Below are 13,403 nucleotides of genomic sequence, written 5' to 3'. Positions count from 1 at the left end.
ATTTCGCTTTAATTACACGTTTGCCCAAGAGGCGGACTTTACGGGGGGAAGAAAACCCAAACATCCGTGTTTCAGTCGTCCCAGGGGTAATATCCTTGCAGTAAGTGTTTCTGTGTTCAACCAGAATTGATGACCTTATTAAAATGGCTGCTTCGACTTCGTCCTCGACAATCCACTCGCCACACAAAGGCAGCAGAACTTTTTGCGGCGACTGTTTGGATTGTAAAACACTTTGTTGATTAATGGCGACTTTGTTTGACTTAAAAATTGTTTCTGTTTGGAAAAACACTCGTCTTTTCGCATTGCTTGTTTTTATTTCTTCCAGTTATTGGTGGCGGTCTTCACTGTGCCTTTCGCTTTGAGGAAAAAGTTATACAACTGCAGAAAAACTCTTCTTCAGTTTCATGTTCAGCTGCAAGTCTGTTCTGAAATCTGACCTGAACATTCAGTCACATAAAGACAGTTGCAAAGTCAGCCTTCTATCAGCCGAAGAACTTTTCTAGGATTAAAGGACGAAATGCCCCAGCAAGCTCTAGAGAAACTCGTTAATTTGTTTGTCTTTAGTCACATCGGTTACTGCAACAGTCGTAACCTTTCTATATTTGTCTCAGTTCCAGTAGGTCGACGTCACAACAAAAACATTCAGGTTCATTGAACCTGAGAAAGCTGAAGTCAGACAAAGAAAAACCCGCAGTATGATGAAGGACAGGCAGAGACTTTACAGTGTTATTAGCTCTTGAAACGGTGACACACAGAAGGCCTCATTGTGCAAAATAAACACCCAGACGCTTTATTTGCTTGAATGTTACTAAAAATAAATTAAATATTAATGCTGCTCAGGACAGTGTGTAGTTTTATTTTTGTTTTTTATTCTAACAAAAGAGGAAATCAAGTTGGTGGCTAACATCAGTCCAGCAGCTTGTGTCCCTAATCATTAAGTAAAATATAATAAATTACCATAGAGAAACTTCAGAGCAACAGCTCCCAGTGAGCATTTAGTACCAAATAGCACCAGTTAGCAGTGGTTAACAAGTTAGCAGCAACTAGCAGCATTTAACAACAGTTAGCAGCATTTATATATTTTCTTCTCACTGTATGTGATCAAATTTGTCTAAAATATGTGTTAAAATATAATACTTGTAAAGAAAACACAGAGCTGATCCTGATTCGTGCCACAATTACCGACGGTAACAGAAAAAAGGGGGAGGAGCTGTCAGTTACTGGTTGCTATGGTAACCACCAACTGTCAACAACAGCGTAACAGAACTTAAAACGCCAATAAATGTCTGGAGAAATGACTTCATCTTTTCCGAAAAGGTAAAGGCTTCCTCCTGACAAACCTTGAATGAAAGTTACTTTTGTTTAGCCCTCTTCTGATCTGAATCAACAGTAGCAGCAACTCGCTGGATGTCCTGTTTTTTTGGAGACTTAAGAAAATTCAAAACTTGTGTAGCTGGTCAGGTCTGAGCATTTTAGTCGATGTTTTGAGCGTCGTCTGCTTAAAGACTCTTACAGTCACTGAATTGACTTTTTGAAATAATCTGAGACTCCTTTAAGTCCTTCAGGTCGTCAGAAATGTGAAAAGTTTCTTTTTCCTCTCAAACACGACCATCAGCTTTTGCAAAGCCAACCTATCAATAATAACTTCGTCAAGGCCGGGACACAGTTATTACACTTCAGTTTAGTTTCTGACAAAACATTTGTTCTCCCAGAAATCACTGGCGCTCTTGCAGTCGAGGGGAATTGTTGGCCTACAATTTGCACATCATACATTTTAAATTAGCTTCTAAAATGGACCACTACTTTGACAGAAAAAACAAGTAAAATGAAACAAATTGCTCATAAATACCTGTGTGCACTATCAGTGGGTTGAGTGGGCAATTTTATACTTCCTCAGTAATTACAGCAATGAACCTGCCAGATGTGTCTATTTAATTATAGACAGTGACATATGAGAGCAACTCCAGAGACTGGCTGCAAGTTCGAGCTCCAATTATAAAAGAATAAAAACTAAACTTGTTTTGATGGTAAAGAGAGGCTGATTGAATTACGGGGCTATTAAAATTTTAATTGTTTCAACAAGATCTAGTCTAGTTTACCTGAAGTTGAACATCATGAAAAGAAAGATCTTTTCATGCTTACAGACAATTAACTACTTATGTTGGTTTGTATGATAGAAACTGAAGGAAAATCTTCAAATTAAGTACTAGAAACTATGCTAGTATCTAGCAGATTATGTTTTCTTAATCAAATCTTCATTTTGTACTGCAAAAACATAAAACCTAACCAAGTATTTTTGTCTAGTTTGTCTTAGTACACTTGAAATAAGACAAAACTAACTCATAATTAAGCTTTTGGGGAAATTTAGGAGCTTGTTTTTAGTAAATATTTATTTAATATAATTTGCCAGTGGAACTGAAACTGGGTTGCTAGGTGACGCCCTGGACTTGACTGGGGTTGCTAGGTAACGGAGCAGTGGAACATTCTACCAATAGAACCAGAACTTTTTATTGACTTAAATCAAGCTCCAACATCTTACCGAAAAGTTACTTGTAAGTCAGTTTTGTCTTATTTCAAGTTCACTATAATCTAGACAAAATTTACTTGGTAAGATTGTGTTTTTGCAGTGTAGGAAAATGTGTTAAATGGGAATTATACTAAATTACATAATATTAAGGATAGAGTTCCACTGGGATCAGTTTTTGCCCCTTATGTTTTTTCATATCATTACCTTCCTAAAATAATGGCCCAAGTCATTTTTTTCCAAAACAAAGAAAGATCTAGGCCGTTATTTTAGGAGAGTGACAATGTCTAGATTTCTAGCAAAGGTTTCTAAAAAGTCGCCTTAGCTAGAAATATACCCTCTCTTCAATGTTTTAAAGTAATGTTTTTAACCACGCCTTACCACAGACTGTAATGTAAGATGTTTTGAACTGTTGTTGTAAACAAAAGAGGCCAAACAAAACAAAAATGATCACCTTTTTTCTTTGTCTAGCTTTGTGAGAGCTGGTTTAATCAGCTCTCACATCTGATTTAATGTTAACTGCCTTTTCCCTCCCAACATAACAAGGCCAAAATCATCTTATGTGATGCAACATATGCAAGATCCCACCCACATCTCTGCTGGAGGCCAAAAAGCTGCTGGCTATCAAAGACTAGCATTGGTTTTAGCTGTTAAGTTGTCAATATAACATGCTAAATCTTAAATCTTCTTTAAAAGAGGAAAGGATGCAGTGCTTTACTACACTGACAACTAGATGATAAGGTCAGGAAAAAGTTTTAATTCAGAAAAAAAAGAGATAGGGAAGTAGGCTAGTTATGCTAGCTTGACTTTGACAACCATAACATGTAGATGTGATGTGGAATTTTGTGTGTTTTGATTCAGTTAAAAAATTTTAAGAAGGCGACCAAAACGCCAGCTCTGACAGATCATCAGCAGAGCAGGTGTTTACATGAGCTAATCTACCATATTAGCTTAGCTAATAGCAGCGGAAGTTAATCTACCACAGCGATCATTTACTACTAATCTCTAAATATTAAACATCAAGCCTATAAACATGAAAACGGTAAAAGAACCGTTTTCAAAGATTTTTGGCGTTGTTGTCAGTTGCTATGGCAACGGATCTGCGTGTAGCGTAGCCGACACAGAAAGCGAGTGGTTTTGAGTTATTATTTAACAGGTTTTCTGCTTTATTTTTCCCTTTGATGCTCTAAATTAATAGTACCTACATCTCCAGATTTCATTCAGTTCACTGAATCGCGACTTGCGCATGTAGGAGAATCGTCTTTTTACCCTCCGACGTTGTGCACTTGCGCGAAATTTCCAGATGTAAACAAGGAGCCCACAGACATTTCGGCATTCAGGTCTCTGCATTTCTGAGATTTGTCCCCAGCTGGAGGATCTCTCCTGATCTCTTTGACTTGTCGCTCTTGTGATGATTGGGCCCCATTCGGGAAGATGAGGGCTGTCAGCAGCTGTTCATTTCAGCATCAACACCTGCATAACGTGACGCATCCTCTCAATCTCCATAACCTGCTGATTTGTTCCATCTTCCACATTTATCAGAAACCTCCGGCGGCAAACAGAAGGGACCCGATTATTTAATCCATTTAAAAATATAACCTCATACAACAACAGACTTTTATTTCCCTACAGAGGCTTCACAAAATGGCATATGCTGAAGTAAAATGAACGGGGGAAAAACTGGCACATTCATATCAAGGTGAGCTGTCATTCCGACACAAACAGCAAGCGAAATGCTTTGCTGGAAATCACTAAGGAACAGCTTGTTTACACAGTCTTACTTTCTAATTGCTTGTCTAAGGATGAAAAGACGCCACAAACATTTTTTTTTCAAACTGCAATGAAATAAATTTGACGCATAGCGTGGCAGGTGATGATTACAAGGCGACAGATCTGTTTTCTCTCGCTGACAACGGCCGTTTCTGGACTGTTTTACTCAACGAATGTTCACCGCTTCAGACAAATAGATTACTCCATTAGTCAAATTGATTACAAATGGTTTAGTGAGGTCGACTGTGCTTGCCAAGCTATAAATTAGATAAAAAGTAAATGCAATCGGGATTGTGTGCTAAGAGCTGTTGAGTACGTCATGCCTGCAGATTTATGTTCTACTTTGTTGTTGTGTAGTATATCATAATCTAATTGTTTTAATTGCTTTGCTAGGTTTTCGCTAGGTAAAATTTGGTTTTTTTGATATGTTGGACATTGACATGTAGGGGGTGGGGCTTGAGCACCTGCCCCTTTTGCTCCTTGTCCCCAAGTGCTCTTTTGGTCAAACTTTTTGTTTTTGGTATTATTATCTTCTGACACATAATATGTACTAAAATTATTTGTTTTTTGTTGGGGGGTTTTTTGTACAACATAATTAGCCCTCCGGTCACCTTGTGACCTTTGACCTTTTACCCGTGACGCATGACGCAGTTGCCTCTCGCGCAGTGAGATAAGGCGGCTAACTGGAGCTCAACGTAGCGAGCGATCCAGATTACAGATCAGTTTTTGGTGAATTAAAAACGTTTTTGGTGAATAAAGTGGAGTAGACTTGCTTCTTGTCAGATGACGGAAAACGTTGAAGTATCGTTTCTGCTTCAGCGGTTTAAGCAGAGAGGTAATGAATTACAACAGACACTGACAGGCCTCTGTCTGCTTTTCTCTGAAGAACTACTGAGGGGAGGAGACAGCCAGGTGAGGAAAAACTGTTCTTATCTATCGATTCAGTATTTTTATCATACAGACATTAGGCTGTTGTTGTTGTGCTATTAGCTAGCTGCTAGCTAACGACTTTGCTAGCAAAGCAAGATAACTAAAAAGCTTCTTCCCTGCATCGTTAATGATATCAGTCATTCTTCAGTATCGCTTATGCAATAGGGGCACATCGCCCGTATAAAACCGATCATCTCCATAATGGATATATGTCTTCTAATTTCCTTTGCTGCATAATGTACATTGCCTTTATTCTGGCGTTAGGTAAATGTATTTTGAAGGAGAATAGCACTTAAATAAAATCCAACAAGGACATTAATTTAGAATTAAAAATAACTCACCCTGAACTACCATGATAGATATAATGTATGTAATAAAAGTGTCATTAATGAAGGGAACAAAACTCAATCCAGACTTTAAGTTTAGGGTCTGGTTCACAGAGTGTGAAGTTGAATTTTTTCCCCAATTCAATGAAAAAAAAAAAAAAGCAACTAACCTCAGTTAAGTAAAATGAAATTGTAATCAAAACTTTTGGAATTGTAATGATTTATTTTTTAAAACAAAATGTTTTGTTTAAAAAACTTTTTTTCTAAATTAAATAACTCATTTTTGTCTTGTGAACTTAAAAAGTTATTTGCCAAACATACATTTTTATTTGCACACATCAGAAATATTTTGTTGCGATTTTGGGTCCTGCCCACAACGTCATGTGAGAAAAAGTTTTTTAAGCAAAACTCAGTAGGCTTTTCTCATGGTGACCTGCATTAACAATTCAAATTTTGCTTTTTTGTCTTTTTTCTGCAGTTCCACGTTAAAGTTTGACGCAGCTCTGCTTTCCTGAATGGACCATCTTCATCTCCACTGCAGCAAACAGGCAGCTCTGTTTTTATAGATTACAGTTCATTAAAAGGTTGCATTGTGCCCTTGTTTATATTTTTAATAGTGTAATTCTGTAAAGACAAAATATGTCTGGTGCTCTGGCTCTGATTTACATATCTTGCTAAATTGCGGGTTTGAATATTGCAATACTTTCCTATAACAAAATAGACCTGCAGAAAGAAATTACTAATAAAATATCTAACATATGCATAGTTTTATGTTCTATATAGAGATTTTCCTTAGCTTTGATTGTATATCTCACAATTTAGTAATTTATCATTGTTTATTAAACTCTGAAAGCTGTGTGGCTTTGTTAATATTCTGTCCTAAAATGTGGTTAGATGAGCCCTTTTATTTTTGAGCACCTGCCCCTTTAGTGGTCTCTGGACGGCCCTGTTGTCATTTGCTGTTTATCCCTCAGAGATTATCTGAGGAGTCAAAAGATTAAAGTATGTTTTGGTCTCAAATGAAAATGAATCCAAGAAGGAGAGAGCTATATGGACTCACTGCAGCGTGACATCACTTCCCTTCTCCATCTGCCTGCTGGAGAGCAAAAAACCGCTGGCTAACAATGGCTAGCATTGGTTTTAGCTGTTAAGTTGTAATATAACACACTAAATCTTAAATGTATGGCTGAAATAGAAGAGAAAAAATGATACAGTGCTCTGCTGCTAATTGTCAACAGTACAATAACTCGATAACAAGGTCAGGAACATTTTAATTCCGGAAAAAAACAAACGAGGCTGAGGGAAGTAGGCTAGTTATGCTAGCTTGACTATGATAACCTTACATGTAGATTTGCTGTGGAATTTTGTGTTTGGTTCAGTTAAAAACTAATAAAAAGGGTGACCTAAACACCAACTTTGGCAGATCATCAGCAGAGCAAGTGTTTAAATTAGTTAATCTACTCCCGCAGTGTTAGCTTAGCTGATAGCAGCAGTAGCTAATAATCTACCATAGCGATCACTTTGTATTAATCGCAAAATGAACATCAAATTTAAAAACATAAAATTGTAACGGACTGGATGTTCTTTGTGTGGGAGATGTTTGAGTGTTTTTTGGGTGTTGCATCCTTAAACATAAAGTGACAGTTGCTATGGTAACGAGTCTGTGTGTAGCTTAGCCGACACAGAGAGCGAGGAAAAAGTGGTTTTGAATGGTTCAGCGGTTTTCCTGTGTTAGTTTTTCCTTTGCTGCGGCGCCTCCAGGTTTAATTCTGTTAACTGAATGGTTCTACTGCCACAGCGCAGAAAAGTCTTTTTACCTCCAGCGTTGTGCAAAGTGTCCGGATGTAAACAATAACATACAGAGGTCCATATCAATATGTTGGAATTGGACTCATTGTTATAAGAAAAACTGAAATCACACAGTTGCAAGGAAGGGATGAAATCAATTCTCAATTCTGGTCCTCAGAGCCCCAGTTCTTAATTTTATGTGTTCCTCTATTACCTCACATCTGATGTAAATGAATGGGTAATTAACAGGCTTCTTGTCGGCTGCTGAGGTAATTTAATCATTTGAATCAGGTGTGCTGGAGCAGAGGCTCATCTAAAGCATGCAGTGCAGCAGGCCCTGAGGACCAGCACTGAGAACAACTGGCTTAGAAAGTAATGGTTCAGTGCCGTCTCATTTACCCAAGCAGGAACAAAATATATTTACTTTGGAAGCAGAGAGACTTTTGTAAGCTGCAGCACAAAAACAATATGGTGTAAAACTTAATCTATGCTAATTGAAGATGAGTCGTTGATTAGCAATACTGATGAAAGTGTTAGCTGTAGCATAGAGGAGGATAATTTATTTATTTCAAAAACAAACAAGTTACACTTATTTCTCTATATGTACATGCTAGCAGTTGTCCTGCAAAACAACTATTAGCAAAATGCTAGCAACAATTTTGTTAGCTGAGGTACTGTTATAGAGTACTTACATTAGCCTTCGTTTTATTGCTGTGATGCCTTCAAATGCAGCTTTGGAGGATTTGGACGCAGCCAGAACAGTTATTTATTTCTGTTCAAACACTAGCATTAGCCAACTTTAGCATAGACTTTAGCACTGTAACACTTTCAAGAAAGACATTAACAGATGTTATTAAATAACTGAAGTGCGACTAGCATAACAGTATTTTTCCAGATGGAAAAATACTGTTGGCAGAAGCGTTCTTAAAGAGAAGCCTTCATTGGAAACGTAATAAGAAATCTGACAAAAACAGAAAATACATATGAATCTAAAACCAAACCTTCAATTCGTGTTGTTGGTGATGCACAAGCTAGCATTAGCACTGTAGCACAACTAGTCACTCTAATCCATATGTGTCAAACTCAAGGCCCGGGGGCCAAATCTGGCCCGCTGTAGCTTTTCATGTGGCCCTCCAGATTCTAGATTAAATCAATAAGTCCCTGACCAGTGTGAAAAGATGATCATTGTTTTTTAATTTTAAGAAAAACATATTGAATACTGTAACAAACAGCTATTTATTGAAAATTTTAATGGGTTTTATCAATACATTCTGGCACAACCGGCCCTTTAAGAACATTCAAAAATAAAAATGAGTTCATCGTGTCTGCTCTAATTCATCCTTTACATGTTTAAATACTTTTAAAAACTGAAAGGTAATACATTTAGTTACTTTATTTACCTTCTAGGGTGGCGTAGTCATATTAGCGCTGTTAGCTTGCAGCACAAGCAGGTTGATAATCATTGTAATAGTTTACAGTATTGGTGTTGCTGAAGGCGTTGCTTCATTATCTATAATTCATTTCCAAATGAATTGTGAATATAAACATCACTTTGTTCATCTATATAAGAGAAAGGGTTTATTTCTGAATCTGGATTTGTTGACTTAATTTGTGCCTGCGTGATAGCTTTGAAAAATCTCCTCTTAGTAGCTTTATGCCGTTGTCCTTATCTGCACCGTTGCCTCAAAGGGGGACAAAATCCATTTGGACGAGTGGCAGGTAATTCATACGGCGCAGTTCTACAGGATTAAGCCAGAAACCACTAATGAAATTGAGCACCGAGCTTCTTCAAGGCTATTTTCTAAATGTCCTTGAATGGCCACGGTCACAATTAAAACGTGATGAGAAAGAAAGCCGGTCTGTGGGAACATGCAGGTTTCAAAGAGCGTCTCACTCGCACAAAGCTCAGCCTTTTATGAAAGCAACATGTTGCTCTGTTAAAATGGAGTTAGAGGAGACGTTGTGCAATTACCATCACAACAATTTCTGAAGTTGTTTCATGACGGTGTTGGGATCAGAAGTCGTGTGAGGTCTACCTGACTGGTACCTGGAAATCAGGAAATAACTGCTGCCCTGGAAGTGATGATCTAAATTTAGTCGGGCTTCGTGTGTAACTGCAGCTGAGGAAAAGCCAATAAAAATTCATTGAGGAAAGGTTATAACCCAGAGGACATTTATTCAGGACACTTGAGTTTGAATAACCTCGGGCAGGAAAGTCAAGACGGCAACAAGTCGAGAAAATTAACGTCTCTGATTTAATTTGAGGGTTTTGTTAAATCGGTGTATTTAGTAGGCTGCTTAGGATGAGCTAATATTAGCATTAATGATTCACATTCAAATATATTCTCTACCTAATTAAACTCGGACCTTAATCAATTAGTAAGCCATCCTGCTGTGTTTGGGTTTTGGTTTATTTTTGTGTTTATATTTTGATCTTTTCCTTAACTAGCCTCACTTACAAGCCAGTTGGATGTTATTGTTGAGGTCAAAAAGACGCAGTGGGACAAATCAGTTGCCAAAATGAAACCTGGAGAGGCAGCTGCTATTACATCACAAGGAAACAAAAGGCCAAAAACCGTTAAAGAATAACCGAAAGCCACTTCTTTCTCACTCTTTGAGTCGGCTAAGCTACAGGCAGACTCGTTACCATAGCAACTGACAACAAAACCACTTTATGTTTTAGGATTCAACAAAAAATAAAACACTCAACCATTTCCCACACAAACAGAACATTCAGTCCGTTACAGATTTATGTTTTCAGGCTTGATGTTTATTTTGTTTATTTTGCGATTATTAATTATTATTAGCAACTGCTGCTTTTAGCTAAGCTAACACAGCGGTGGATAATTAGCTAATTGAAACACCTGATCTACTGATCATCTGGGAAAGTTGGTGCTTAGGTTGCTCTTTTTATTCTTTAATTGAACTAAAACACACCGAATTCCACAGCACATCTACATGTTAAGATTATCATAGTCAAGCTAGCATAACTGAACTACTTCCCTCTCCCTCGCTGTTTGTTTTCTCTTAAAACTTTTTCCTGACTTTATCTAGTTGTTGCAAAGCACTGTGTCCCTTTTTCTTGAATATATCACCCGTACATTTAAGATTTAGCATGTTATTAACTTTGTAGCTAAAACCAATTAAAGTCATCGTTAGTCAGCAGCATTTTGCCCTCCAGCAGGGAGATGTGGTGACATCACGCTGCAACGAATCTATAAGCTGTAGTAATATTGTTATAATCTGTAGATGTTAGCCCTTTGTTTCCTTTTTGGTAATTTCTTTGTTTAATTTCCCTCATCTTACCGTTTTAGTTTAATCCTTGTTTTGGTTAACTTCTTTTGAATGTTTCTACTTTGAAGGCTAATTTCAGGGGTTAGTTTCCTCTTCATCCCTTGTTTCCCCAACTTTCTTTCTTTCTTTCTCCTTCCCAGCTTTTTCACATGTCTTAATTTCCCTCTCCCTGCTTTCTTCCCCAGCTGCCTCTACTTGCCTCTGATTAGCCCCTCTGGTTCCTGTGCCACTCTCTCCTCTCCCTCAGTGTATTTAGGCGCTCTTGTTATTTCCTGTTGCTCCTTGCTGTCCTATAGTGGCCTGACTGCCCCTTTCAGCAAAATTTTACTTTTAAGAAAGCAACTGGCCGCATGCAACAGACATTAATGAATTTCCTCACCTCCATTTTGTGTCACCTTAGCAACTCCTTCTGCATATTAAGCAGCAAGTGGCACAGAAGCAGCGAGGCATTCATGACATATTCTTAAGTGTTACAACAAGAGCACTTCATCTGCTTATAAATTGATGCTGGCTTTCTGGGTCATCTGCAATTGAAGGAAAAGTAGGCAACACATGTAAGCTTGAATAGGCTGCTTTCCTCCCAAATGAGGCGCAGCGACACGGTGCTGACTGAGTAGCACTGCAGGATATTCAGAAAGTTAAGTGAGACTCATTAAACATTGAAGCTTGAATTTATGCAGATTTCTGAAGGTTTACATGCTTGTGATACTGATGGTTTGGCATCAGGAAGTTCAGAAATATGTGATAGATTCTCCACTGGAGGTCCATTGTGCTAATAAAATCTCTACTTAACGTTGTATATGAAGTATCATAGCACTGCAGGTCATTGCCATTTGAAAGTTTATGAAGGGTTGTAAGTGGATTAGTTATTTCACGTGAACATAGACGTCCTGTTAGCTAACGGTCAGTGGCGTACATCAAGTTCAGCTACTACAAGCTGAAGTAGTCAAGAAAAGAAAGAAAAGTGCAGAAGGTAATCAGACTGTAAGTAATGCGCTCCTATCAATCACGCGTCCCAGAAGATTTGCACCTGACTTACTCTACGGTTACAACAAGCGGCTAAATGGAGCTGAAAGCAAAAGTTACACTACTAAACCAGAGGTCTGGAAGTATTTTAAACTGGTAATAGTTTATTATGCTTCCAATTATGCAACATCTTAGAAAAGCATTAGTAGAGCTGCCTGCACAACCAATAAGAATTCAGCAAGTGGTCTCTTGATGGTAAATCAACAGCAAAACACTTGGTTTTTCCAGCAGCCATTGTACAGTGGTAAAACCAGCTGACCAATCGTTTTGGAGCTCTGTTTGGGTTGCTAGGTGACGGCAGTGCCCGCTGATTTGTGACATTAAATTGTGGAAGCCGTCGTACCACAGCAGGGTTCACTGTACCTCTGATTTTCTCACTACTCTAAAAATTGGATGGTCTAATTAATGCTGTCAAACTCGTCGGAAAAGAAAGAGAAACATCCAGTTGTGGTCAATCATTAACCAGAAGTTAATGATTGACCATTAACTTCTTCAAGAATCTTCATCACTACTTAAAAATATTCATATTGTTTGAGCTTGAGAGTTTAATTATCATTATTGGTGGATCAAAAAGAGACCATAGCAATATTTCAAACTTATCTTTATGAAAACCTGTAACAAGAATCATTCCACCTTGCTGAAAGGGCTGAAATGAATCATTAAAATCAGTGTTTAATGACACTTTTCAGGAAGTATTATTCCTCTGATAAGCGTGTTTGATGTAAATCAACCCACTGATGTTAATTTCAAAAGCCTCTCTGTTAATGAGGCTGTAAACAAGATAAAAATGTAATATTTAATAGTCATAATTATGGTATATTTCACTGCTGGAGGTGAACCTCCCCACTGTAAAACCGAGAAATCAGACCTCTGTGCTTTGTTTGCCGCCCTGCAGACTCCAGCAGTCTCCGCCGTGTTAACCTTTAACCCCGGGTTGTCCAAGTTGCGTTTGCTTCTTGTCATTTATCCCCCACATCACAACTCCAGTCTGCACAGGCGGCTAGCTCTCTGCTGCAGGAGGTAATTTACTCCAGACGAGGCGTTTCAGCTCTCATCAGTAAGATCCCTGTTTACTCTTCTGTTCCCTCTCCATCTTCACTTCTGTCCTTCTTCGCTCTACATGCTTAGCATGCAGCCTGACTGACCGTGCAAGGTGGCGTCACTGATAACGCTGCAGCAAACAAAGGCATTATTTATACCCACACGCTGTAATTAGAGTCAGTGATGCAGAATGTATATAAAAGCAGACACTTCAGATTTCAAATAAAGTCCTGTGCTGCTGGGAACGTGAATTAGATGCTCCTTTGACTTCCTTATGAGTGAAAAAGACTTACTGCAGCTTTAAATATAAAAGGTTTTAGTGGTTTAATGCTATTAGTTTGGACATTTGCATAAAGACTCCCCCTGTGATTCACTGCAACAGATTAATCAAAAAGAAGTGAAACGTTTTCAACTCAATGTCTAAAATGAGCACGTATGTCATTTATGTGCAACAAGTGTCCAAAATACAACATAATTTCATATTTAATACTACACTTTTATAAAATTTTGCAAAATGGAAGAAAAAAAAGTAAAAATATGTTTTTTCATCACCAAAGTGCTCCTAGAAAATAATGAAAAAAAGGAGAATAAAACAAAATGCAAAGTTCAGGAAGCAAGAAAATCGAACTGAATACAGGAGGGAGTGGAGGCAGACTGAGGTAGAAACAAGAAATAAACATAACTAGGATCTCTAAGGAAGAACT

This window comes from Poecilia mexicana, unplaced genomic scaffold (genome assembly GCF_051168715.1).
Source record: "Poecilia mexicana isolate PSO_F unplaced genomic scaffold, ASM5116871v1 scaffold_12, whole genome shotgun sequence".
Classification (NCBI taxonomy): Eukaryota; Metazoa; Chordata; class Actinopteri; order Cyprinodontiformes; family Poeciliidae; genus Poecilia; species Poecilia mexicana.
Note: the sequence above shows the minus strand (reverse complement) of the source record.